This window comes from Nipponia nippon, unplaced genomic scaffold, assembly GCF_047370975.1.
Source record: "Nipponia nippon isolate SJK-2023a ecotype South Korea unplaced genomic scaffold, ASM4737097v1 scaffold_2, whole genome shotgun sequence".
NCBI lineage: Eukaryota > Metazoa > Chordata > Aves > Pelecaniformes > Threskiornithidae > Nipponia > Nipponia nippon.
Genome location: NW_028262336.1, coordinates 55085849 through 55112509, shown reverse-complemented (window position 1 = coordinate 55112509; position 26661 = coordinate 55085849).

The following is a 26661-nucleotide window of genomic DNA, read 5'->3' as shown; positions in this document are numbered from 1 at the left end:
CTTCAGACAAACACCATGTTTCATATGACTGCCCAATGCATGTTCCCATAACTCAGACTGTGGCACCCCTGAGAATCATAAACAGTTTATCTTTTCCCTCTTTGAAAGGAATATATATAGGACTCATTGCCTAGGCTTAGGTCAAAGAACCTCATTAGCTTCCTCCCTCTTCATCTCCTTTCCTCCACTGCCCCTCTTACCCAAAGATATATGGATACCTATATGTCTTGTCTATTCCTGCCACTAGCCTAAGGATCAAGCTGGGTAGATTTACCTAACCTTTCTTAAATGATGTTTGGAAGAGGCAGAATATTGAATAAAGGTGTAATTGTCATTGCAAGATCCACAAACAGTCATAGTGATAGATTGCAGTAGTTTACAGGATAAGGAGAAAGATAAAATGCAATTTAAATCAAATTCTTTAAGCTCACCCTTCAAAGGAAAAAGAGAAAAAAGAGTGAGAAAGCACTAATATTACCCTAACTTGAGAGTAAAACTTGTTAATTAAAGGGAAAAGAAAATGGGGTGAAAATGGGAGAGACTAACAGAAACTGAGCCAGACTTCCACATGAAGAAGGGTAAAATAATATATTTAATTGTTGTTTTAGCTCATTGAAAGACTGCTATCCATAACCATACTATGTATCTGTTGTGAAGGTATCTGTCCTACTGACTTACAGGATTAATGCTTCTCAAATCTCTCCACTCTTACCTTTTTGAGTGGTGTGGAATTTAACAACATAGAAATTGCAAGCAGAAAGATGCTGTCTCCTCAGAAAGTATTGAGTTGTGAGTGACTAACATGCTCTGATCTAAGGTAGCTACAAGTTACATCCCTTAGTGTAGTTTGTTTTAGTAATCACATATATCTTGACCACAGATGCACTATTTACTACAGCTAAATTAAAAAAAATCTGAAGATGAAAGTGGGCACTTGATCACCTAACCTGAGCACCTGCACCATACAGACTATGGAATTTCACTCAAAAGTTTAGGAATCAGATTCATTATTTCTGGTGTAACTAGTGTGAACCATATGAATTGCTCTGGAGATCTGAAGGAGTGGAGAAGTGAATGAACCTTTTGATAAAGTATTCTGTGGTAAAGGTACCTCCACTATTTACCATTTACAGCTTCATTGCAGAATTCAAATAGAGTCACTCTTTAATGACAGAGGGAAATAATGATATTTATTATTGTTTTTGTTTGTTTGTTTATTCATTTGTTTTCTTGTTTGTTTGTTTTTAGCCTCTGGCTTCCAAACAGATCTTTGAGAAGATGCTGAGGACTCTGAGGGCCAGTCTGACAGCTGAAGGACAAGCCTCCTTATTAAATGGTGAAGAAGTGTTATAGATTAGTTCTAACCACTATTATTTCTGTCTGACCTTATTTTGAATTGTGCCTCATCTTTCTTTTGAGTCTTTACATGTCACAGGGGTTTACATAATTACAGGTATTTCTCATATTACGTTTTTATATTGCAGTAGGACCTTGATGTTTCAGCTAGCACATGACCCAGTATGGTAGATGCTATATGAACATATAGTGTTATAAATATTAACATCTACATCAAAGATCCCTGAAAGGTCTGCTTTGACAGGCAAAAAATCCATTATTTAAGAAATACAGCTTTAATGAATTATTTTAAATTATTCTTTATAATTGAGCCACTTCAGTAATACACTGCTTTCTAAACTAACAATGAATTGTAAAGAAAGGAGTTCTTATAAGGTCACCTGTTATATGAAGTCAGTCCTAAATATCAAAGACTTTGAAAAATGTTGTAGATGCACAATCCAGTGTAACAAATTCCAGCTTTGTCTTGTTTTATATGCCTGTCTAAAGCAATTACTTGGCGTAAAAGGTCATCAGCAAAAGAAGCCTTTACTTGTTATTTTTGTCATGTTTGCTTTAAGTTTTTATGTATAAACATGAGAGTTGAGAGGGAAAACCATATTTCACCTCTTTAACTTTCAGATTCAATCATCTGATTTATAAAACTTAAGGTGAACTTATTCCCCTTTGCAACTGTAATTAAAGTTGAACAACAACCATATAAATACAGAAAATGCTTAAAGTCTTAATTCCAGATACCACATGTCCTGAGATGCAGAGATGCTTCTAATAAGGCTCTTTAGTTTTATGCATAGGCATATATACATATGCAATACAGTATTAGTGCACAAGCTCACAGGATTTTATAAAAGGTAAACTTACTTTCAGTTCACATTAAGTAAGCGCTTATTTGTTTAGTGTATTTCCCTGAACTAGAAATACTTTAGAAATAATCAAGTGGGGGTTCCATGTTCAACTGTTGTATTAGACAGGGCTTGCAGTGTTTGGGTAGTGGGGGGCTGCAGGATGCTCAGTGCAGGACAGCATGACCTGTCCTTTGTCAGTTGCAGCCAAGTCCAGCCAGCTCTGACACTAGTGCAAACGCCCCAGAGCATGCCACAGCTCCAGCCCATCATGGCAGCACCCACGGTGCTGCCCCAGGACAACATGGCACATGGCTGGAACCACACTGCTATGTTAACTGTCCTAACCTTTCTCCTGGACCACATAGTCTGTTCAGTGAGATAGGGAAATTGTGCAGTTCATAAAACTACAATATGTCCATGATTAAAGTGTTTTGGAATCTGAGTCCTTTCAGTGTCTACTCTACCAGCTTGGTCTTTAATTGCAAGAGCTTCAGATTCTGAGCCTTGATTCAGTGGTCTCAATATAGGTAGCCGATGCCATTCAAGATACTTTGTAGTATCCTGTTGGCCATCAGCTGCTGCTTCAGTAGCTGCCACAGTTATCTTGAGAGCCTGCGCAGGATGGCTCTGCTTCTATGAATACAGCAACTCCTGGCATGTTTGGGGTCTAAGCACAAACAAGTTGTCAAACGTTCTGTTACAGTCACTGAAAACTGAGTCAAGACAACCAGCGGACTCTAGAGAGCTCTTCAATTTACCGTGAAGTAGATTCAGAGTGCTTGATCCAGTTTCCCAATACAGGCTACTGGCACTATTCTGTGACACAACAGGACACAGATGCTCACAGGGCTGGCAGATATGACAGAGAGCACAAGAAACCTGTAGCCATCTAGACCAACAATGAGAAGCCAGGCAGTATATGGCACTGGAGGAGTTTGTTTAGGAAACTGCATCAAATACCTACAATTTGTTTGTCTGAATCCCTCTTTAGATATGTTGACTATGTTCTTTAGATCTCTGTTGATCATAATGGGAGGATACAGATCTTTCTCATAAGCAGGCACCTATATGGCATCTATAGGACAAGAGGAAATGGCCTCAAGTTGTGCCGGGGGGGGTTAGGTTAGATATTAGGAAAAATTTCTTCACCAAAAGGGTTGTCAAGCATTGGAACAGGCTGCACCAGGAAGTGGTTGAGTTCCCATCCCTGGAGGTACTTAAAAGACATGTAGATGTGGTGCTTAGACACATGGTTTAGTGGTGGACTTGACAGTGCTAGGTTAATGGTTGGACTTGATGATCTCAAAGGTCTTTTCCAACCTAAACGATCCTATGATTCTATGATTTTATATGTGAACACCTGTATTTAGGTGTTTGACTCTAGAATAAGATGGTAAGTATGAGAATGTCTTTGATACCTTAAAGTAATTTACTATATTTTTATATTTCATATGAATTAACAAACACATCAAGAGTAGGTTCATCGCTGATTATATTTTTTAACTTTTCCTAAAATGTATTAAGATTTCAATAAAAATTAAGTACGTGCAGGTAAAGTTGTGCTTAACCTTGGATTTAGCAAATCTTTACAAATAAATGTTATTCAGTTCAGTATCTTAGAATACTTCCAAAAACAAAACTTCACTGCAAAGACACGTGTAACATGTAAATAAATAATTTTTCTTTAGAATCACTTCTATATTTCGACTATATCTGCTCTGATTTCTACACTGTTATTATGTTTTATATTTCTTAAATAAATTAAAAAAAAAACCACCCTAAAATAATCTGATATTTACAAACCTGCCTATGTCCATTTAATTGACCAGAGGATGCTCTGTACTCTGGGGATAAGGCTGCAGTGCAGCTGGAAGGGGTCAAGCCTTTAGCAACTTGGAACCTTGGAATTATCCATTTTTTGGTGCCAGTATCCTAACTGTTTAACCTTATGCATCTGAATGAGCCGTGGTTGACTCTGATTGTGCCTCTCAGCTTTCAAATTTGACACTGAGATGTCTCTTTTGGAAAAGCAAATGGCTGTAGATTAAAGGTTATCACACATGTAGATCAGCAAAGATCATGATGCTGTTGGACTTCCCTACTAGCACAATCTGGCACTCAGTTTCTTCTAGAACTTCTAAATTTCTGGAGATCCTGAGCACCTCTTCTTGCTTCAGGATATTCCCCATAATCATTAGCCTGAACATAATAGCATTTCAGATATCCAAATATTTTGATTAAATTTTATTTAAGTATTTTTTACTCTATGACTTACTTGGTTGATACTTGCCCAGAACTTGATACAGCTTTCTGGATACTAGTACATTGTAGAATTCATTAAAAAACCCATACAAATGATCAAACAAGTATGCCTTGCTTACATACATATACACAATGCAGAAATAACATTTACACTACTGTTAATACCAGCAGTAAAGAGAAGATATGGGAATTTTGAAACACACATACATGTGCTCACTCCATAGACGCGTATAAAGTCAAGTTTTCTAACTAACTGATTTTTCCTCATTCCCAAGGAGACAAGAGTGAAAAGAGGTGACCTTTTCATAAACCTCATCTCTTTGTTTCCTACCCTGCCACAGTCAGCTGTGTGATTTGTGCCTGTGGTGCACTATCATAACTTCTTTCCAAGTCTCTGGAAGAAAAAAAAGATGTGGTGCTGTGCAGCCCTTGACAACTATGCCTGCCTTTCCAGCTCCAGTTCTTTTTTGTATTCCTACCCTTACCACATAAGCCCATGTCAGACAATTGGCCTGACACAAAACTATTGGAGAGGGGACAAAGTGGGGAGGAGAAGAAGCTGCACAGGACCTAAGGCACATCTAGGCTGTCCTTGAATAGGATGCAGACAAGTTTGGTCTATGTCCACAACATTCATAAATATCAGCTCAAGATTTGAACATCATGGTGTACAAAAAAGTTAATTTATATTTGTTTCTTCCTTGGAGGCCTCTAGCTGTGGATAAATTTTGTGTAAGACAGACTAGTTTTACAGACGACTGTATTCAGAGAACAGCGCCAATAACACTTCTAAAAACTCTCTGAAGCATTTCTATAATAGCTTTACTTTGTAATATGTGGAATCTTTTCTACAGAATATGCGGTTCTGTAGTATAAAGATTTTATTGCTGTGTGTTTGCTATGAACTCTATAACTTGCAGCTTCGCTATTCATGCCAAATTTACTGACCTCTCTATGCACACAGCCTAAGAAATGTTTGGGGTTGAAAGATGCCTTAAAAACAAATGCTATGAATTTTACTTAATCATATAAATCACAAAGATTTACTGAGCCTTTTGCAGGGGTCCGACCAGTGCAGAATGGTTTCATGACAAATAGCTTGGAATAAAGGGTTCAGTTCTTTTGTTTCAAAGAAGAAACAAACAAAACCCCAAAAAATCAAATGGAGATTGTTCAGCAGAGATGAAGGAGACAGCCATCTTTATGATGTATCTAATGCATCTGGCAGCTGTGTATAAATCTCTCCACACATGTACTTTTTAAACAAGTAGGGTAAATATTTCTCTCCTACTTCCAGTCATATTGGTTTACATGTACATTTTTTATGTGTACAGGTGTAGGAGGCATGGATTTTTCAGATATAGCATACTACTTACAAGTGATCCATGCCCTTCTGGGCAGTAGCTGGAGGTCAGCAAGATAGTGTAGGGCATTGAGAATAGCATGAAATACAGTTGAGGCAACTGAGTTGAAACATGTGTCTCCATTGACAAGAATTTGAGGTTTGGAAGCTAGTTCGCATATACATGCTTTTGTGTTTTCCCCTTAAAACACATGTTAGGTTTCTTAATCTAAATTTGAGATTTGACCAAAACTGCAGATGGAATCTGGGGTGGGGGGTTGTCAGCTTACTTTAATTTACGCTAATTTCCTGGTCCTCTTAAAGTTATTCAAGATTAATCAGGACATTTCAGCAACATCACTGCTTGGACCCAGGGGTTGCATTACATCCTGAAATTAGTAGAGTCTTTCTAGTGGGAATGCTCAGTGCTCATACACTCAAGGTTATGATTAACCACTGCATTACCACAACACTCTCAACAGCTGCATTTTATCTGGTACATTGGACAGAATATCCTTTTTTTATGTAACCTTGAAGGACATGCAGAAACAAACACCAAAGACACATAGAACTGCTTCTTGTACTTACATATGTCAGTAACAAGAAGCATGCATCATTAAAAATGTTACTTATGGATGCCTGGCATAAAACTGTGAGTAACAGCTTGGGCTGTATTTTACACAGAAATATTACTCAAAGCTTATGCTATACTGCATTGTAAAACTGGTGGTTTAAAAGCTAATTGTGAACTTAGTAAGGCTGGAATGACAATAACAAAAATACTGGAAATACTCACTAAGGCTACAGACTTTCTAAGTTTAGAAAGTTTAGTATATACCATTCCTCCCTATGGAGAGTGGAATACATGCGTTGTTGTTTTTACTTTGTTCCATAGGGCCTATTCCATAGGTTTGGAATAGACAGCAGTGAAGCAGAACACAGGAACTTCTGGCATTCCTCTTCTCTGCTCCTCAGTTATTCACTCTAACCAAGAAAAATGCCTGACAATACAGCTTGACTGTTATAAATGCGATGACGTGATGAAGCATAACTCCACAAAAAAGGACCAAAACTCTTATCTTGGAATGTAGAATTAGACTCACACCTGTTCTTGTTGCAGGTTCTTATAATTTGAAACATGAAACTATATTCAATGCGTATTCAGGGAAGTTTAATTTCAGATTTTACTTTATTAAAGCTTCCACATTGTTCCTGTAGGAATATATCTCAAAGGAGCTATTCCAATCCCCTTTGCATTTCTCTCACCCCATGCATAGCCCTTGTCCTATTTTATTTCTTACTGTTCAGATATTAAATACAGAATTAATAATTATCTTGTGGACTTCACTACGGTGATGTTACTATGGAATTTCACAGCTTCATAGCCATTTACTAAAGTCACTTTCATGATGAATATGGAGTAAAATTAATGAAGAATAAAGACTCAAAAATATTGGCACCAAAGCTGTTCACTAAGTTTAAGTGTCAAGTCCCTGATTTTTAGCTGATTCTTTCGGCACTTTCCCTTCCCAAAGTATAGCCCTACTAGATGACAGTTGTAGTTACTAAGCATTCAGCATGTCTGCTAATTTGATTCTTAGTTTTAGGTGGTATTCAGAACATGAGGAATATACAGTTAGTGTGCATCTGAGAAAATGTTCATTTACATGACTTGCCCAACATCACAGAGACAGACCTGAACTGAATTCACCAGAGTGCTGTTCATCCGCATTATCTGGGAAAAGATCATTTTCACTTCTGTAATGTCCTAGCTGATTCACTGCACAAAATCCAAATTCTGCAGTTGTTGAGGCAAAGATCTTAATTTACTTCACACTCCTGTTTCATTTTTGTAGCAACTACTTTGTGCACTAAAAGAGGCACAATCTGTGTAAAAATACCATGTCACAAAATAATTAAAGGCTGTATATGAGAGAGTATACAAAGGATGCTCAATTAGATTTTCACCCTCTGTTATTAGTATGGATGGATTCAAACTACAGTCTGTGCTTTCCTCTTCACTGCTTGGATGACATCAAATGTCATGAAATAGAAAATTACAGCCTGTAATGTTAAATTTTGGCCAAATTACAATAAGCTACAATGTGCCATGTTAAATTAAAAGCGAAAGGCACACTACCACCACCATCTCCTGGAATACTAGGGATTCTCCAAGAACACAAAATAAAGGATTTTTTTCTCCACAATTTGTCTCCCTCAAATAAAATCTGACCCTATAAATCTACTACTTTCTAGTTTACATTTGGGAAGATGTTTCATCTCACTACCTGGGGAAACCACTATTCACTTCTCATTCTGATGTTGTCCTCTATGCTCTCTGGTTTTGCCTGACAGTCTTTATGCCTATATCAATTCTTTGAAAGTTTTTCACAGAGAATGTTGATCTGTGATCTGAGTTGGAAGCTTCCTGTGGTGGTGTGTATCTTTAGGAGCACACTTGGAATTAATGAATTAATGTTATCTTAGGACTCAGATATTTGGATTCTATTTCTCAAACTGTTTTTGGTTTGTTGTTTTTTTTTTTTTTTACCCAAGAAAAGAAGGTGTTGGACTTATCATCTAAAGTGCTTGCAGATATCCTAACAAAAAGTATTATGGCAAACTGAGGTATATTTTTGAAATATAGCTTGGGTATAGATATTGCTAAAACTTTTGCATGTGGTATCATTCAAATGTACATGTTAAAGAGAAGAATCATCTCCTTTTCTAATGTGCGCTATCTCAAATTAAACAAGGTGAAAGATTAAAAAGCTGTAATTTTTGTCCTGGAGATATATGTGTATGCATGTATGTATGTAATTGAAATACAAATGCATTGACGTTTATAAGTATATAAGCACATTAAAGAATACATCTGACTTCAAATCCATCCAGAAAGGTCAGTATAGTTATCATTCACTTTACTGCTAAATGTTTATAATGATACTGTGGGGGCATCTGCATTTGATTAGTCCATGATTAATGACTTCATTGTTGTATCTCTTGCCTAGCCAAGTCCACCTAGTTCTTTTTGTTTGTTTGTTTGTTTGTTTTCTTTTATTCTATAGTTTAGACTTAGAAGTTCCCTAGAAAAAATCTGCAGACTATTTTTTCTACTTTTTATGAAGGAATGCATATGCATGTATAAGTGTACTTCTACCATTTTAAAAGAGTGAGAGAAAGACTTGGGGAAATGCTAACTCTTCATGAAGGAGCTCAGTATACATGTGCCTTTGTAAGATCGAGTGCTTTGAATTCCCCATTGTGTACTTTTTTCTTCTTTCTTCTTTCTTTAATTGAGAATCTATAAGTAAATTCTGCCTACTTAATCAAAGTACACTTTTTCTACAATTGAATATAAATTACAGTTAATTAATTGAAAGAAAGTTTCTAATATCAGCAAAAGCAAAATGAAATTACCGTAATTGTAGACTGGAGATAGCACAGACTAAGGAATAATTGGCCATTAATCCCATGTAGTTTCATTGGGAGGAGGTAATAGAAAGAACATTTCTAGGTCTTAGTGTCTGAGAGTTTGCTTAATAACCAGAATTTCTGAGGCTGAAATGTATATATTTAAGAACAATCAGTGTATTATTTGGTGTAAGAACAAACCCAGATGCTTGTTCACCACTGGTTATTGTCTTTTTGCTACAGTTGTCTTCCTTTTTCAAGCTGGCTCCTTCCAACCTCACAGAAATTCATTCCATTAGGCCTGTCTCACAATTCATTGCTATTGTCAGCTGTAGGAAAACAGCATTTGACTTTTGCGTTTTCCTGGAGCTCACATGATGTACAGTGCTGGTCTTCTCATCAAAAGAACAGACCTTGCTCTTTGCTGTAATCTAAAGGTACAGAGGTCTCTTGCTTCACAAGATCTGTGTTTCCGTTGAGCTGTTCTCACTTGTAGATCCATGGATTTTTTTCTTTTTTTTTTTTTTTTGATCTCTACTCTCTGAATTGCTTAGAGGGCACAGAGATAGTAAATTTGGCGTCAGTTTTTCTTTAGCCAAATGAATGGTGAGGTGTTTTTTCAGAGAGTACACTATGCTTGAGGGGAAGCTCCCATTTCTATGTTATTTTCTAGGAAAATAAGTTATAGTCATGGGAAAAAAAACCAACTTATTAATATCTTCCACTGCAGTTCTGCCCTGCAGGTATCCACTGGAGACCAACAAAATCTTGTATAACTCTATTAACTCATTTTATAGGAAGATCTGCTGTGGCACTAAGGATAGATTTATTCTTCAAAAAGAAAGAAGAATCTTGAAAAAGCTGTAGTTTAGCAAGACATAGACAATGTACCTTACATTACTCTGCTCTCTAGTATAAACAACAAGTGTCCAAATATATTGGCAATTTGTGGTTACACTGGTCATAGGAAGCAAAGTTACTACTTAGGTCAATAAATCAACTTGTAAAAAAGTAACAGGCAGCAAAGCAGATTAGCCAGCATTTATTCAGTACATGGGGTATCATTATGCATTATTAAGTATTTAATCTGTTTTGATGGAACTACAAGGGAGTCCCATGGAAAGGCAGGTTTATTTTCTGTTATTAGTTTAGAGTTTCAAGTTTGAATCTGTTGACCTTTTCCACTTTTGTGTTTTGGTGACTTTAGCAAAGGCCTATGTTTTTCAAATCACTCCTGGGATGGTCACAAATAAAGAATAATTTTGCACAGGTTTTACTTTTTTAAATTTTGCTTGACAGGGCTTTTTTCATTGCACTCCAAAAGGCAGTATGTTCTATAATACTCACTATACGCTGTTGAACAAGTAAGTTTTAAAGAGGAGTGGTGGTGTTTTCCTGAGACATAACAGCAACAAACTGAGTAGAAGTGATCTGAAGATAACAGGACAACTCTCTAACTCATCAGAGTCATTGCTAAGCATTACCTCACTGTTGTTCCTTTAAGGGTAGTTATGTCTTTCTTGGCAAAAGTAGCCAGAGAAATACTAGATCCTTCTCTTTATGTTATTAGCTCTCTCTCTGTGTCTCTGCCTCTCTCTCACTCTCTGTCTTGCTCTCTCTTCCCCTCCCCCCATATAGATATATCTCTTTAATGTACCTTTTTGAGATGCTACACCTGCTGTAGAAGGAAGCCCAGAATATTTACAGAAAGTAACTTGGGAGGAAAATCAATTTTGTGTAAAAGAGAGGCTTTTGGTTTATTTCAGTGCATATAAAGACAACAGAAAAATTAAAAAGCAGATTCTGATAGTGCATACAGAACAGTGTGTTTCCCAGCAGTTTGCTATCCCAGTCACTGCTAGCTATTGGCATTCCTACATTGCCCAATGGAACATGATGAAGAGAAAGGTATGTCGTCTGTGAGCAAGTTTACTGAAGAACCCTAGGTACTAGCTCTCCATCAGCACAGAAAATGTAATCAGGTTTCTCTAGAACAGAGGTTATTGGCCCAAACAGATCTCCTTGACCTGGTTTTTAATGTTGTGTTATAGGTGCCAGATTTGATCAATAACTTGCACAATTTTCAGTTCCACTGGCAAGAGCCTCAGATTTAGATGATCCGTACTTGTAAAACTTGCCTACACACTAATTATATTGCCGCTACTAGAATTGCTATGCATTGCAAAACCTTTCCATGAATGAAAACATTTCATAGAACTGCATGGAGCTTTATCCTTGAATTAGGATAATGTTTTCTGTTTGCCTTTTCCTTTAAATAAGAAGGAAGGGAGCTGAACAAGGAAGCTTGCACTCAGAAATGCCGAGTGGAATATGTACTTCCTTTTGTCTAATGGCTTCTTGGGTTCCTAAGACTATTTATAATGCAATGAGTATTTTGAAAATCAAGAAGCAAGTTTGCAGTTTTAAGAAATACAGTGCATTAAGGGGATTTTTAAGGCCAATGTACTAAATATAGCATCAATGCATTCAAGTTTTATTGGCAAAAAGTCATATCCACTTCAGTGAGTGGATGAACAATTAAATTAAACTGTTTAGCCTCAGAGAGTAATTAATTTTAAAGATGTGCTAGAATTGCTTTGGAGGAAGAAGAGAAAAGAACTAGAAAGCATAGGAAGAAACTAGACACTTGGTAGGTTTTTAAGCAACACAAAATTGAAGTTAAACAGAAGGTTGCTGCTCCGCTCAAGAGATTGTACAAATGGGAGAAAACATTGAGAGCAGAGTGAGATGGCTGATTAAAAAAAAAGACTGAGCCATGAGAACACAATCAGCAGTGTGGTAATTACCCTTTAAGACTAGCAAAAAATGGTCTGGACTTCAATATTGTGGCTGATGATATCCTAATACATCAAATAAAAGAGTAGTGTTTTATTATAGAATTTTATAATTTCATTCTGAAGTCTATAACCCAATATGCGCCCAAAATCTCCATCTTGTATGGTAAGAAATTAGAGATGTACTGAAAACAAAGAGAGTACATGCATCACTTACGTAACAGGATGGGATTCTGAGGATGTGTTTAAGAAACCTCCCCACTGCCAACATTATTTTCCCTCTCTAAAAGCATATACTGAAAAATTAAACACTTTCATATTACCTGAAAGAAAAGGCATCATTGACTCTTTCATCCATGAAGGGTGATGGCACAGCTTTCACTTGATGGAAAAATAAAATTTTGATGCCTCATCAATCTTTCACACTTCAGAAGGAAATATACTATAGCAGCCAACCTTCACAGGTGAAGTGCACTACTCAGCATGTTTGACACCAGAGTTTAAAGTCTGTGTAGCAGTCTTCATAAAAACACTGGTTCACCAAGACAGAGCAATCTTATTCACATCTTAGTAGCTCTCTATTACCTCCTAGGCATCTTTCTTTTGCAGTGTGGGACACTCAGATGCAATAATCTGAGAAATCCTCAGTCTGCAAGAAATATAAGCTCTTGGGATGGAAACGAAAAATTGTACAAGATTTGAGAAGCACCCTTTAAATAGTGATACTTTGGCTGTGAGCAGCACTCTGCTTGTAGACAAAAATTCTATGCGAAAGGTCAGTAATGGAGGTTTGGATCAAATGATCAATATTGGGGATCAAAATCTGCCATAGATAGCCAGAGGATGCTTCTTTCCACATAAGGTGGCATATAACCAGAAGTCTATGCTACTTCTTCTTTCCTCAATAGGAGGTTAGTTGAGGAAGTCTGGAAGTGCACAAACGTATTAAAGAGTAATAAAATTCTGGATTCCTCTTTCTGATGTGTATACGCATTTAAACAGATATTATTTATATAGCTAAACCATAAATCTATGTTTCATTGGAGATTATCACAGTCTCCACATACACATACAAACCTAAACAAAGCTACAAACATGCAGTGTTCAAAACTGTGCTAAGCATAAACAGTATAGGATTTTTCTTTTCCTCCTGTTTTAGCATTTTAAAAATTTTCCTACCCCTTAATTATTTTGTAATTTACTGGCTTGCTATAAAAAGTCACTGAAGTTTAACCATTAGAAGTCATGTTCCACTCTGTGGTAATGAATATACCATATTTCTGAAAATCATCCTTTAGCTGTATTCTACAATTGTTAATGGGTCTATTACTTGACTGTTGGCAGTTGTCATAATACTATTGGCTGCTCATTATTTTCCTTTTGATAACAGTATTAACATTTTTCTCTGATAATTTTGTATATATCCTTGCATTTCAATCTGGCTGAATTATACATGATACTTCATTGTATTTTCTGACTAATTGATTCATGTTTTCTCCATATATGAGGGTCCAACCATTCATCAGGTATATTAAATAATAATACTACATTGTGAAAGATATTCCCTGTTTTGAACATGCTACCAAGTTTTGTTCCTCTGCAGAGCAACTTCTGTGATTCTAGACTGGTAACTGCTTTGGTTCTTATCCTGCTTCATTTTTTTATCCCGCTTCATTTTTTATCCCTTTGGTATTACCTTTTTAGATTAAAAAAGAATACACATATAACTTAAGGAGCACACTGTTTCTTTAAAAATTACCAAAACTTGGATTTGTACTTGTTAAATTTGTTTAGAGCCTTTGAAACTTTTTCTGAACTTTTTGCTTGAGACTTGACTGTAAGAATCCTGTATTTTTAATTCTCATTTTATGTGAGATTTAGAAAAGTTTTCCTTCTGCTTACTTTAGCTTATGAGAAGAAACAAGGAGAAAAGATAGATGAGAGAATATATATTTATAGACAGAGCATATACTTATATAGAGAGCTTTGTGAGCGGAATCAAATCCACTTGAGAAACAACCATAATGCAGATTTCAAAGGACTGACTTGGTATATATATATAAATGTAGATTCATCTCCACTAACTCATGTGTGGTGTTATTCAAGACAGTCTCCTGAGGTTCACGGTGGACTTACTTAGATTAAAAGAAGACTGCATCTACATTTGTGTTTGCTTAGGATACAGTCAAAATAGCCTTATGTCAGTCTACAAAATGTGCTAGATGTGCTATCATCTATACACTGTAAGAGGACTTGTTTTCAGTACTCTAAGGAGTATTGAAAATTTGCTAAGGCAAATTTTTCTGTCATATATGGTCTGTCATCTGTGAGTTGTTGCAAACATTTGATATAAATACTTCTATGGAATAAATTTATATTAGTAGTGTAAGATAGGGTCTCGGGTGTGGACAAATCTTCTTCTCCTTCTGCATTTGCAATGATTTCAGCAGCTCCAATATCAAGAGTGAGTCAAGGATCCAGCAGCAGAAAATGAACAAGTGTTTGCCTCTATTCTTTGCATCTGGCTGAGTCAGATAGAGGTGAAAATAGAGATCATTTCAGCTGAATTAGCTGCAAATGGAAAATTGATCACTGGATTCTGAAATTCAATAAATCATAGTCACCGTAGTTATTTAGACTCTATGGCTATAAAATTATACAACAATGTGTTACTAGCAGCTGAATATCATGTATGTGAGAAGCTGTCTGGCTTTAGACACTAGTTAAAATTTTGCTTTATTCTTTGGAAAGAAGTTGGTGATATTTTTCCTTGCCTTTTTTCCTGCATTTGTGAGATTTGGCAAGTTTGGAATATGCAATTTCTGGACTGCACACCTGAAGAGGGAGGGATGTCAGACTACCTAGGCAGTGGTAAAGTATCTTGAGGTGGCTTTAGATGGTTTGAGAAAAGGGCCTGAGAAAGTAATTATTTAAATATTGCCTTTAAAAAAGAGACTGAGAAACAGAAGAGCATTTCTACCTTAAATGTCCTTCAAATCTATGGCAAAAAGGTAGAGGTGTGGTATATAATTTTTGACATTAGAAGAGTCTGCATATCGTCCTCCTTAGCTGGGCCAAAATTACTCTGTTAACTTCTCAGATTTTCCCTATGAAAAGGTCTGTGAAACTCTACCTTTTCATAGCTGAGCAATTGGAATTATGTCTTAAAGTACACTAAGACACTTTAATCATCTTTGATCTTTCCCCCGTTTTCAAAGCTTTTTCTTAGTTCATAAGGTCTATTTGCAAAAGTGTGTTTCACTGAAATTAATTGGGTATTGTTGTCTCTAAAGTTAAAAAAGACTATCCAGCAGAGCATTAGGTGAAAAAATGAAGACAGAGTTTGAAGTCTGGTAAGTGAAATATGAAGCATGGAACTCTTAAACCATAAGGGTCAAGCCATAAAAAAAGAAGAGTGGAAATGTCTTGTAGTCCTTTTACAAAAAGCAAATTCTCAAGCCACTCAAATGTATCTGTTGAAATTATTTTATTCAGGTGAAATCCAAGTGTTCAAGTGAAATCAATAGAAGCAGCACATTATTCATAGAATCATTGAATCAGTTAGGTTGGAAAAGACCTTTAAGATCATTTATCATTATATATGTATATATACAATTACTAATATATTTGCCTGAAGGTGACAATCATGGGATCACAAATAGGATACATATTAGTTTTTAATATTATTCCTTTCCAGCAAAGAATTTGGAAAAGGACATGAATTAATTGAGTGGGCCTACTGTGGATTTCAGTGTAACGTCTATCATCATGGTATCATGGAATCCTTAGATTTAAAATTTAATCCCAGAATGTGAGATGGTAGGAATTACCACAACCCATTGATCTAATCTTAGAGAGGAGGTACTTCTGGGGAGTGTAGATTCCCTTCAAGTGAAGTGACTATGTGTGTGTGAATACTTTTACTACCTTAAAATGTCTTTAAGCCAGTAAACACTTTGTGTGTTCACAGTATAAATATACTAGATAAATCTATTCTATTATTAGATTGGTGTGAACATATTCTTTTTGGCCATTACTTATTATAAGCCTAGGCATATTTATCGTATTTCAAATTTTAAGCTGGTCCTATTTCTTTAACTTATTCATACCATTGAAGCTGAACAGAGGTAACAAACTCCTGCCACAACTATTTTCAGGGAAAATTCGCCAGAGGATTGCCCATTCCTAATTTGGAAGCTATAAAATTTTGGTGAATTAAGAGAAATCCACCAAAATCTTTTAGTTTTGAAGAAAAAGCATTTTTTTAAAGAAGTGTTTGGATATTAAAATGCCATAAAAATTTGTATTACGGTCATAGAAGAAATACAGATGACTAGACTAGTCAAAACTGATATAATTTGGATTGTCTCAAAGGGAGATTTTCATATTAGACAAAGAATTCTAAATATGTGAACTATTTTAAAAAGAAATATAAGGATTTCTAACTACAAAAGTATATGAAAAGTATTTTTTTAATTTGAGTTTGTTACATAAAGAAAAAGGATTGCTTCTAGATTGAAAGTTAACATAAATGAATGGTAAAAGTATTTACAGGTATAATTATGTCTCAGTTGTCCTGCACGTTGGTCAACCAATATTTTTATTTCACTCTGTTGTGGTTTAACCCCAGCCAGCAACTAAGCACCACACAGCCGCTCACTCACTCCCCCCCTCCCAGTGGTATGGGGGAGAGAATTGGAAGGGTGAAAGTCAGAAAACTCGTGGGTTGAGATAAGAACAGTTTAATAATTGAAGTAAAATGAAATAGAATAGCAGTAATAGTAATAATATTAATAATAATATAATAATACAATAATAATATACAAAGCAAGTGATACACTATACAATTGGCTCACCACCTGCCGACCGATGCCCAGCACATCCCCGAACAGCGATTGCTGCGCCCTGGCCAACTGTCCCCAGTTTATATACTGAGCATGACGTCATACAGTATGGAATAGCCCTTTGGCCAGTCGGGGTCAGCTGTCCTGGCTGTGCCCCCTCCCAGCTTCTTGTGCACCAGGCAGAGCATGGGAAGCTAAAAAGTCCTTGACTGGTGTAAGCACTGCTCAGGAACAACTAAACCATCAGTGTGTTTTATCACATTATTCTCGTACTAAATCCAAAACACAACACTATATCAGCTACTAGGAACAAAAATCAATGCTATCCCAGATGAAATCAGGACACACTGTACAGAAAATGGCTGAAATAGAAGTAGATATTATTTACCATTTGGTTTTTAAATTTTGGTCTGTTTGTTTATGCAACTGTGTTGATTAGATAATGGGCAAAAAGCTGCAATTTTATTTTCTGAAAACCAAACCAATTTCAGAGCATTTGTACAATATTGCACTGAAAATATTTTGGCCTTTCTCATGTGATTTATAAATTTTGCTTCTTATAGGAAGCAAGATTTACATGATCTTTGTAATCTGAAATTTTTGGACTTCAATTTAAAAGAACATTTGGGAGAGAAATATTCAAAAGCTGTAGTTTTAGGCAAGATTTCATATTTTCCACTTATCCTTTGGCCAAAGTCAGCTCAGGAGGATGTGGAGTTTGTGCTTTTAAAACAAAGATCCTTGATTTCTGAGTGCAATTTTTCTGTGCTTGCTGAGCTTGTTGAATATGAGAATCTGTTGTAGCCAACACATATGAAATGGAAACAAACATTAAGGCAGATTTTCATGCCTTTACATGGAGTATGGCACATAAGTCAATTAGAAAGATTAACTGCTGTGCTTTTTATATTGCATTTATTTTCTTTTTCCACTCCATTCCTTTCTTGTTAGTAGGAAAGCAAAATATATGCCAGCAATATTTTAAAGTCATAGAAAGATCAGAGTACTGCCATTAAAAAGTTGTGGTTCCTTGTATTTTCAAATAGGGGATTCATCAATGTTGTCATTTTATATTGACTGTTTTTTCTTTAATACCTCTATTCATAGTTGCTACAAAGACTTGTCTATTTCCTTTTTGTTTTCTTTCCTGGTTTTGACTCTTTTTTGACAAGCAAGGTTTGTTGCTGTTCCTTAGCTTTTGTTCTCACCTTCTATTTTAGGATGAAAGAAAAAAAGATTAAAGAAAACTGTTTTCCTGTGTGAAATGCACGTAGAAAATGCATAACCTTATTGAGAGCTGTTCTCCATAATCACGGGTTTTGGAGAAGTCTACAAGCAAGAGAAATGTAAGGAATTACTTTGTGACAAATGAAAATATAAATATAAAGAAGACTTATAAAAGCTCTGGTCTACTTCTATCTTGTTACCCAGAATTTTAATTCTTCTCACCTGTGAAAAACTTTCTACCTTTGTCTTTAAAATACACTAGACCTTAGTCTTTAAAATAGACTTTAAAATAGTTTTTGCAAATAACCACTAAAGATCTTGCCTTCTTCACTGTCATTCTTTAGAACTACTGCAACTACATATATTTCTCCAAAGTGAAGTAAAACAAAGTTCTGTTGTATTCACTTTCTGGGCCCCATTTCTGGCTGCAGCTTTGGGCAGCTGTTGCACCACCTAGTTCTCAGGCTGACAGCTACAGCATTCCGATCATCACCTGAGAGAGTTTAACCCACAGGTCTTTCCACTGTGGAGAGTGCCCTACCCAAAGGCACACAGCATATTTCAAGTAAGACTGAATAAAACTTTTCCTGGTGACAGTTCACAAATAGCATAAGTTAGACACTATTGCTATGGGCCGTTTGCAGTCACCCACCTAGCTTTAGAGCATGTGAGGGTTTAAGAGTGTGGAAGCAAGCCATTTGGTGCTGGCCGATATCAATGACAGAGAACAGCCCCAAGCATGTTTAATTTACTAATGTAGGCATAGCGTATGGCTCTCACTTTCTGGCTGAGCTTTCTCATGTTACTGTCAGGTTCTCTTCTGTATTCAGAAATATTACATTCTTGGCTATAAAGTAGCCCAGATTAATACAAAGAGTGCATTGCGAGTAAAAGGCATTTGGACAATGCCCTTAACAACATGCTTTAACTTTTGATCAGCCCCAAATTGGTCAGGCAGTTGGACTAGATGATCATTGTAGATCCCTTCCAACTGAAATATTCTAGTCTAGTCAGATAGTCTTCAGATTTACCCTTTTTTGGTGTTTTTAGTCAATTACTGTCACTATTTAACTGTTTACCAATCCGGCTCCTATGAGTCCCAGGAGAGTCATAAATCTTGTATTTTATATTAAAAGACACTTGTAGTGTTGAACATGTCAATTACAGTGTTGGATTTAGGCACCTAATTTCTTATGAGTGCATTGCCAAGCACTCGGGATCTTTTTAATTTTCTGTCAGAGTCCTTTGAAATAAACGACTCAAAGTTTTTATATAAGAATTTGGCCATAAAAACAGCTCATGCTGAATTCATGGAAGCATTATTTATGGATCATGTCAATAGATATGTTTTTATTTTATTTTTTCACTCTGAATGAGCACCATTCCTCTTAACTAATATTCAATAAGGTATGTAATCAGTGAGCTATGATATGATTATAATCTTGAGAGGATCTACATGTTAGGTGTAAGATATCATGGTAATATGTCAATAAGTAGATACATTCACTGAATGTACCAGTGAATTTGAATACTTTAATTCCTTGCAGAAATCCAATACTATCTTCCATTATCCTGTCTAGGTTCTTACCAGTTTCCCTTTTTTTTTTTTAAATTTTTAAAAAACTTTATCCCTCTCTGAGTATGTATATAGAGTAGCACTCAATTTAATTGTCTTGACACATGTAGGCTTTTATAGCTCTCTTTTAAATGTCAGCACATTCATGCTCTTGTAAAGGATACAATGCAGGAAAATTGACTGTGAAGGTCATAGCAGCATTTCAATAATACTTTGAAGAGTATTTAGTCATGTGATTAGATAAAAACTAACACACATTCAGAGAAGAAAAGATCCCCCGAGGCTTTAACACAATAAAAAAAAAAAGGTATGTCTGTACAATAACTCAAATTTCTCACTTGCCATCCTTTATAGTTAGACAATCTAAGTATGATACTCTTTGGGGAAGTAAAGTCAAAGCTGTTGTCCTCCTGATAGGGTTGTTATTTCAGACCTCCTTTACAGATAACAGAGATGAAATAGCTTTACTGCTAGTCAGAAAAGGCTCAGTCTCATGTTCCTACTTTACTTCAGAGGGGCAACAGACAAAAAAAAGAGTTAGAAGATCAGGCCAAAAGACATCTTCCTAGGATTGACTTACTTTCCAGGAATGGGTGGTAATACAGTTGGAGTTTTATTCTAGTTCCTCTATATCATAATTTTAACAGTGGGGCAGTTGCAGTTTGCTTTAATGAATGGACTATAGAATTTATGAAACTACTTTTTAGCAGGATTTTAATGAATAAATACATGTCAGACAATATTTGACTGGCAAATTATGCCTGAAAGTTTTTATTTTTCTTTTAGAAACAATAATTGTTGAATACCTGGAAGAAAAAAAATCCAGAAGGTGCTGGCAGGTAGTTGATTTCATTATTTTCAGAAAGACTTCTTAAGTAGAATGTGATACTGCCCATGATCCATGGAATTGGGTTAAGTTGCTACATCAGACTTTGTCAGCTGCCTTCATCACCACTATCTCCTTTTTCAGTGTTAACTCAGATATATATGTACAGGATCACTACGTGCATTACAGGCATAGTCTTTAAATTGTGGTGGGCCTTTAGGTTTAAGGTCTGGTCCACGAGTCTGTGAGAACTAAGCCTAACCTAAACACTTACCTTTTCACACCATCTTATATGGAAGTTCTTTTCCAAGTAGTTCCCCAAAGTTAGGCAGGAATCTTTAAGGACATAAGTCCAAATAGGAGAGGACGGGTTGAATCGTCCAGACATGTTTTTTTTTCCATCTTTAAGATTTCTGTCACTCTCAGTAATTTATCTTATCTTCCTTTTCTGTTACTGTTGTTTTGGTGGTGGACAACTGTGCACCAAGGAATTTTCCATAGCTTTCTAAAATTTTCCTGAAGAAATGAGAAAAGAGAAAAAGTGGATGTTATTAGGAAAAGTGGAAAGGAATTTCATAGATGAAAGTGTATTTCTCCAGTGTAATGCTTGTCTCTGTCAAGTATTAGAAAATGGCTGCAGGCAATGGTGTTTCTTAGGCCAGCATTTTTTACAATGGAATAACTGAAACATCTAAATATAGAAGTCAATTAACTCTAAGTGTAACATGCATATATTGCCTGATCTTGTCTCAATCAGTTAGATTATATGTTTTGGTCACAGAGGAGAGTTCTCAGAAGGCACTTAGCAGCAGCATAGGGCCATGGTGAATTGTCTTCTGCAGAGACTGACTGAAAATCTATGCCACTTGAATTAAAGCATATAGCTGATGGATTGATTTTCCTAGTATCGTGGAAAACCTTAAAAATATAATTCTGGTTTCTAAATTCTGACCTCCACAACAGCATACAGCTCTGGGTACCCCGTGCATTAGATTTTCATTTTGGTTAAGGGGTGAGGTATGTAGGCTCTGGTATAGCTATGAATATATCCATTTATGATTATATACAAGTTTATCAATAGTAAGGTCTTTATTTTGCAATGGTTGCCTGTAAAAGGAAGTGAGAAGGTCTGAATTCAACTTTTTATCGTACTTAAATAACCATTTAGTATGTCTTTGGATTCCCCACTGCTAGGGGTTAGTAACAATAATGTACATTGACTGCTCCAAATTTTCATCTTATCTTTAAAACAGGACAGAGTTATTGATTTTTCTCAAGACATATTGTACCTTTAGAGCTTGCTTTCTAATTGATCAGCAGTTCATGACATGATCAAACGTAAAAGCTTAATGTCAAATTTCTGAACAATAATCTGACATGAACTACTAAGCCTATTGCATAAGCACTGTATTTTTTCTATGCCATGTCTCTAATGTTGATGTGCTTTTTTAACATTATAACAGTTTTAACGACAACAGGCACCCCTTCAGAATTCTTGAAAGAATCAAAACTAGAGTGTATTTACCTATCTTGCTAATATAATTCACTCAATACTATTTAAATATATGTACAGTTGATAGATATATTCTTCTAATTACAATAATTTTGATCAAATAAACAAAATACAGAAAAATACTCTTTATTCATTTCTCTCACCTAATATGTCAAGATTTTTAAATAGTGTTCTCACTTTTGCAGAAGTCAAAGCTTAAAAAGCTCATTAAGTTTCTTACTTATTTAGGGCATATATTCACCACTGACTTCTGTTTTCTAGAGGTAGATTGTTGGCTGGACAAAACCAATCTTGCATGTCCCAAAGCTGCCAAAAGATCAAACTCAGGCCGACAGACATGACAATATCCAAAGGGAAACGGTCTAGTCTAAACAAACTTTGTTCAAAGGACTTGTTCTTGCTTTACCAAAGCTTATTAAACAGGTTACCTAGCTGTCCACCCATGGCTCATCTACACCCCCATCCAAAAATTTTATTCACTTAGATCTGTTGACATGAAAGCTAGGCAATATTGTATAGACCAGTTCAACGAAAACAACAGAAATCAGCAGAGTAAATTTGAATAGGACTTTACTAACCTTGATGATTACGACTAAGTTTCTTGATAATTTTATTTTCTGAAGTACAGGAAAAAAACAACCAACCAACCAACCAAAAAAAAACTTAGCAAAAGGCATTCTGTATCTCGTAAGTTAACTTCTCTCCTTGGAAACTTAAGCAAGCATTCACATTTGTCTAGTACTTCATCATATTAGAAAGAAAACAGTCAAATTGCCTTTCAAGTATATTGTATCTATACACAGTTAGGAAGAAAGAAAATGTTTTGTACCTGCATATTTTAACTAATGGCTTATTAAAAACATTTGTAGCTTAATTCTAAAAGTTACCGTTTCAGCTACCAGTTTCAGCCAATGAAGCATTGCCCATCAAAGCAGTATGTTTTTGACACTTAATATACTATATTTTTTCAAACGCTGAATTCCTTTTTTTTCAGGAGTAACATTTGCAGGGAATTATAGAGAAAAGAAATGGAGAAGAAATACAGAAACACTGGAAGAAATGAAGAATGCTGTAATGATTATTTCTATAAATAAATCTGAGCAGCAAATTATGTAGTCAACAAAACAAGATGGAGTAAAAAAAATAAAATGACAGTAAATGTTAAAAAGTCTTTCTTCATTAGTTTCTGTTAGGCACTGCTACACTAGTCAGTCTTGAGAAAGAATTCAGTTAGACGGTGGTTTTATGAATTCACGTAGTGATGAAGGGTGTCCTCCGTGTGTGTCAGCATAGCAGAAAGATTCAATAGCACTGAGTTATGGTATATCAATGTAGGACTGATTTTAGAGAAAATAAAAATAAAGGCAAGACTGAGTTAAATGGAAGTGGATCAGCTGAAAGCGGTCTTTCCAGCTTTAAACTTCAAAAATAGCCTGAGGTCATCCAAATCTGAGTTTCACTCTGTACAAAGTATTTGTGCATTTTTGTATACACCTGTATTCCCTTCCATTTTATTTTATATTTCTGGTATCAAGCACCTATACAGACTTAAAGAAAGTAATCCCTATAACCAAAGGAAAACAATGAGGTTTTACAATGAAGACTGGCTTTAGATCCATGTGTCTATGTTGTTTTTTAACACCGGCAAAAGAATAAAAAAAAAAATCTGTTTTATACTAAGAAGGAATAATTAAAAAAAAAAAAAGACACCATAAAAACTGAGCACTGACAATTTCAAACTTCGTAATTGCCTGATGATTGCTTCAACACCATTTTGCTCAGTGTAGCCATTAGTTTACTGCAGTAATTGAGATTAATCTGATTCATAAAGTGATTTCTTGCAGCAAGGTTTTGGTTTTTTTTCTGTTTCATTCAGATTGAATTTGGAACAAGGTAACGTAGATTTCATTGGACTACCAATTACATTTTCTTTCCAAATTAAATTGTGAAGGAAAAGATTTGATTTACTAGCTTGAAAGATGAGATGTTATGTACAATTTGTATGTTCCAAGATAACAGCTTTATGGGTACAAGCAATTGAAATTATAAATGTTCTAATATTGATGTGTAGAGACTATATAATGGAAGGAGATCAATAACTTACCTCTCTTTTAGTAAGTTCTACAAAAACTAGCTGAAGAAACACACAATCATAAACACTCAAATTAGGAAAATTAAGCAAAGTAATCACCACTAGGAAGTGGGCGAAACACAAAGGAAATTAGTTGTTCTTCAGTTGTTGCTTGGAGTTCTGAAGTAGTAAAGTGCCAAAGAAATAAGGCATGGTTTGTAATGAGAATCTTAAGTACCAACAGCTGTGAATGTTTTTTGGGGACAAAGAGTTCATCAAACACACACCCTTGTTTTCCCATAGCTCTGGCTTCATTTCACACATTCTTTTTATTTCTTTTTGCCTCCCTTCCAGGCCCTTTTTCTTTCCTCAGAAGTCCTTTCAAACATCATTGGCTACCTCTGCAGAGACTCATCCACTTATTTTGGCTTGTGATTTTTCTACATTTTCTCTGTACTGGGGGTTGTATGTTGATAAAAGGATAGAATTTAAACATTGCCTGCTGTAGAAATTTTCTTATAAAAGACAGGAAATGATGAACAGAAGTCAACCATTGCAAACAGTTTGAGCAGAATAAAAGGATTGATCCAGCAGTCATTCACAGTTTCTGGGAAATTCATGGTTGATATGATAATGTGCTGACATATCAGCAGTGGGAGGAAACTTTCATAGCTGAAATGTTCAAATGTGCTTTCATCAACAAATATGAATAAGATACATCTGTTCTTGAACATAGTTTTCGTCTGAGAACTAGGGAATTTACACTCCCATAGGCTGAACTGGTTCCTTTGTACAGGCCTATGAAATGAGTCTGAGTTCATGAAAGTCTACAAAGCTGGAGACTGTAATAAATTCATAACTGTCTCCTGAAGAAATTCCACTAGAGGCATTTTTGTGCCGTGCTTTGACTGAAGTGGTATGTCAAATTAGCCAGGGATGAGGGCATGAAACTTCTTGATTACATTTTCTGATACAATGCTAATTAAACCCAGCCATGCTGAGCCAGATATATGGTATAGATAGATGACATGAATAGTCAGTCAGCTACTATATGGTGAGCTAGTACATAGAAAAAGACAACTGAATTCTCTGGCTTGAAAGAGAAGCAGTTTTTATGTTACCCAGGTTTATTCACCTAACTACATACATAAATCTACCAGGATTAACTGATGCATGCCAGCACAGTCCTCAACTATGAAGAACTCCAGATGATGGTGATGCCATATTAGCACACCGTGCTTTGGGCACAAATTCATTACTTGTTGCTTACCAATTCTCTTGTGTAAAAGTATATTGCAGAGTAACACTGTCCACAGAATATGAATTTACAAGGTTTGGTGTGTACATGGGGGAACAACCCTGGACTTAAAAGAAGGCAAAACCAAAACAGAGACTTCCAAAAGAAACTATACAGAAACTCACAGTGAAACTTCCTAATTACTACACAACACATCTTCCCAAACTCTTATCAAGGAATGAGGAGTGAAGGTGATGAGACAATAGCATATAAGAAAGCAGCCCCATAAAAATACCTTAGTATGCATTGCTCATGAACTGACTTCATACCACATTTTTTACAGAAAACTCTTCAATCAAAAAATATATGTTTAACACACATTGGGAGCTCATAAGGTCTTTGTGAGTTTTGCTTTCTCTGTCCTGGGCCCAGAGGGTGTGATCAGCAGTGAAGTCTAGTTGGAGGCCAGTGACTAGCAGTGTACCCCAGGAGTCAATACTGGGTCCGGTCCTGTTTAACACCTTCATTAATGATCTGGATGATGGGTTAGAGTGTATCCTCAGCAAGTGTGCAGAGGGCACAAAAGCAGGAGTGCCTGATACACCAGAGGGCTGTGCTACCATCCAGAGGGACCCTGACAGGCTGAAGAAGCAGCCAACAGGAACCTCATGAAGTTCAACAAGGAGAAGTGCAGAGTCCTGCACCTGGAGAAGAACAATCCCATACACCAGTGTATGTTGGGGGCAACCCAGCTGGCAAGCAGTTTGGCAGAAAATGCCCCGGAGGTCCTGGTGGACCCCAAGTTGAACATGAGCCAACAATGTGTCCTTGCTGCAAAGACGACTAATTGTACCCTAGGATGCATTAGACAAAGTACCGCCAGCAGGTCAAGGGAGGTGATTCTTCCCCTCCACTCAGCACTGGTGAGGCCACAGTTCTGTGTTCAGTTCTGGGCCCCTCTGTACAAGAGGGACACGGACATACTGGAGAGATTCCAGCAAAGGACCACAAAGGTGATTAAGGTACCGGGGCATCTCTCCTATCAGGAAAAGCTGAGAGAGATGGAACTTTTTAGCCCGGAGAAGAGGCGGCTTGGGGCAATCTTATTAATATTTATAAGCACCTGAAGGGAGGGTACAAAGAGGACGGAGCCAGGCTCTTTTCAGTGGTGCCCAGTGACAGGACTAGAGGCAATGGGCACAACCTGAAACACAAGAGGTTCCCTCTGAACATCAGGAAACAATTTTTTGTATTGTGAGGGTGACCAAGCACTGGGATAGGTTGCCCAGAGAGGTTGTGGAGTCTCCATCCTTGGAGATATTCAGAAGCCATCTGGACATGGTCCTGGGCAAC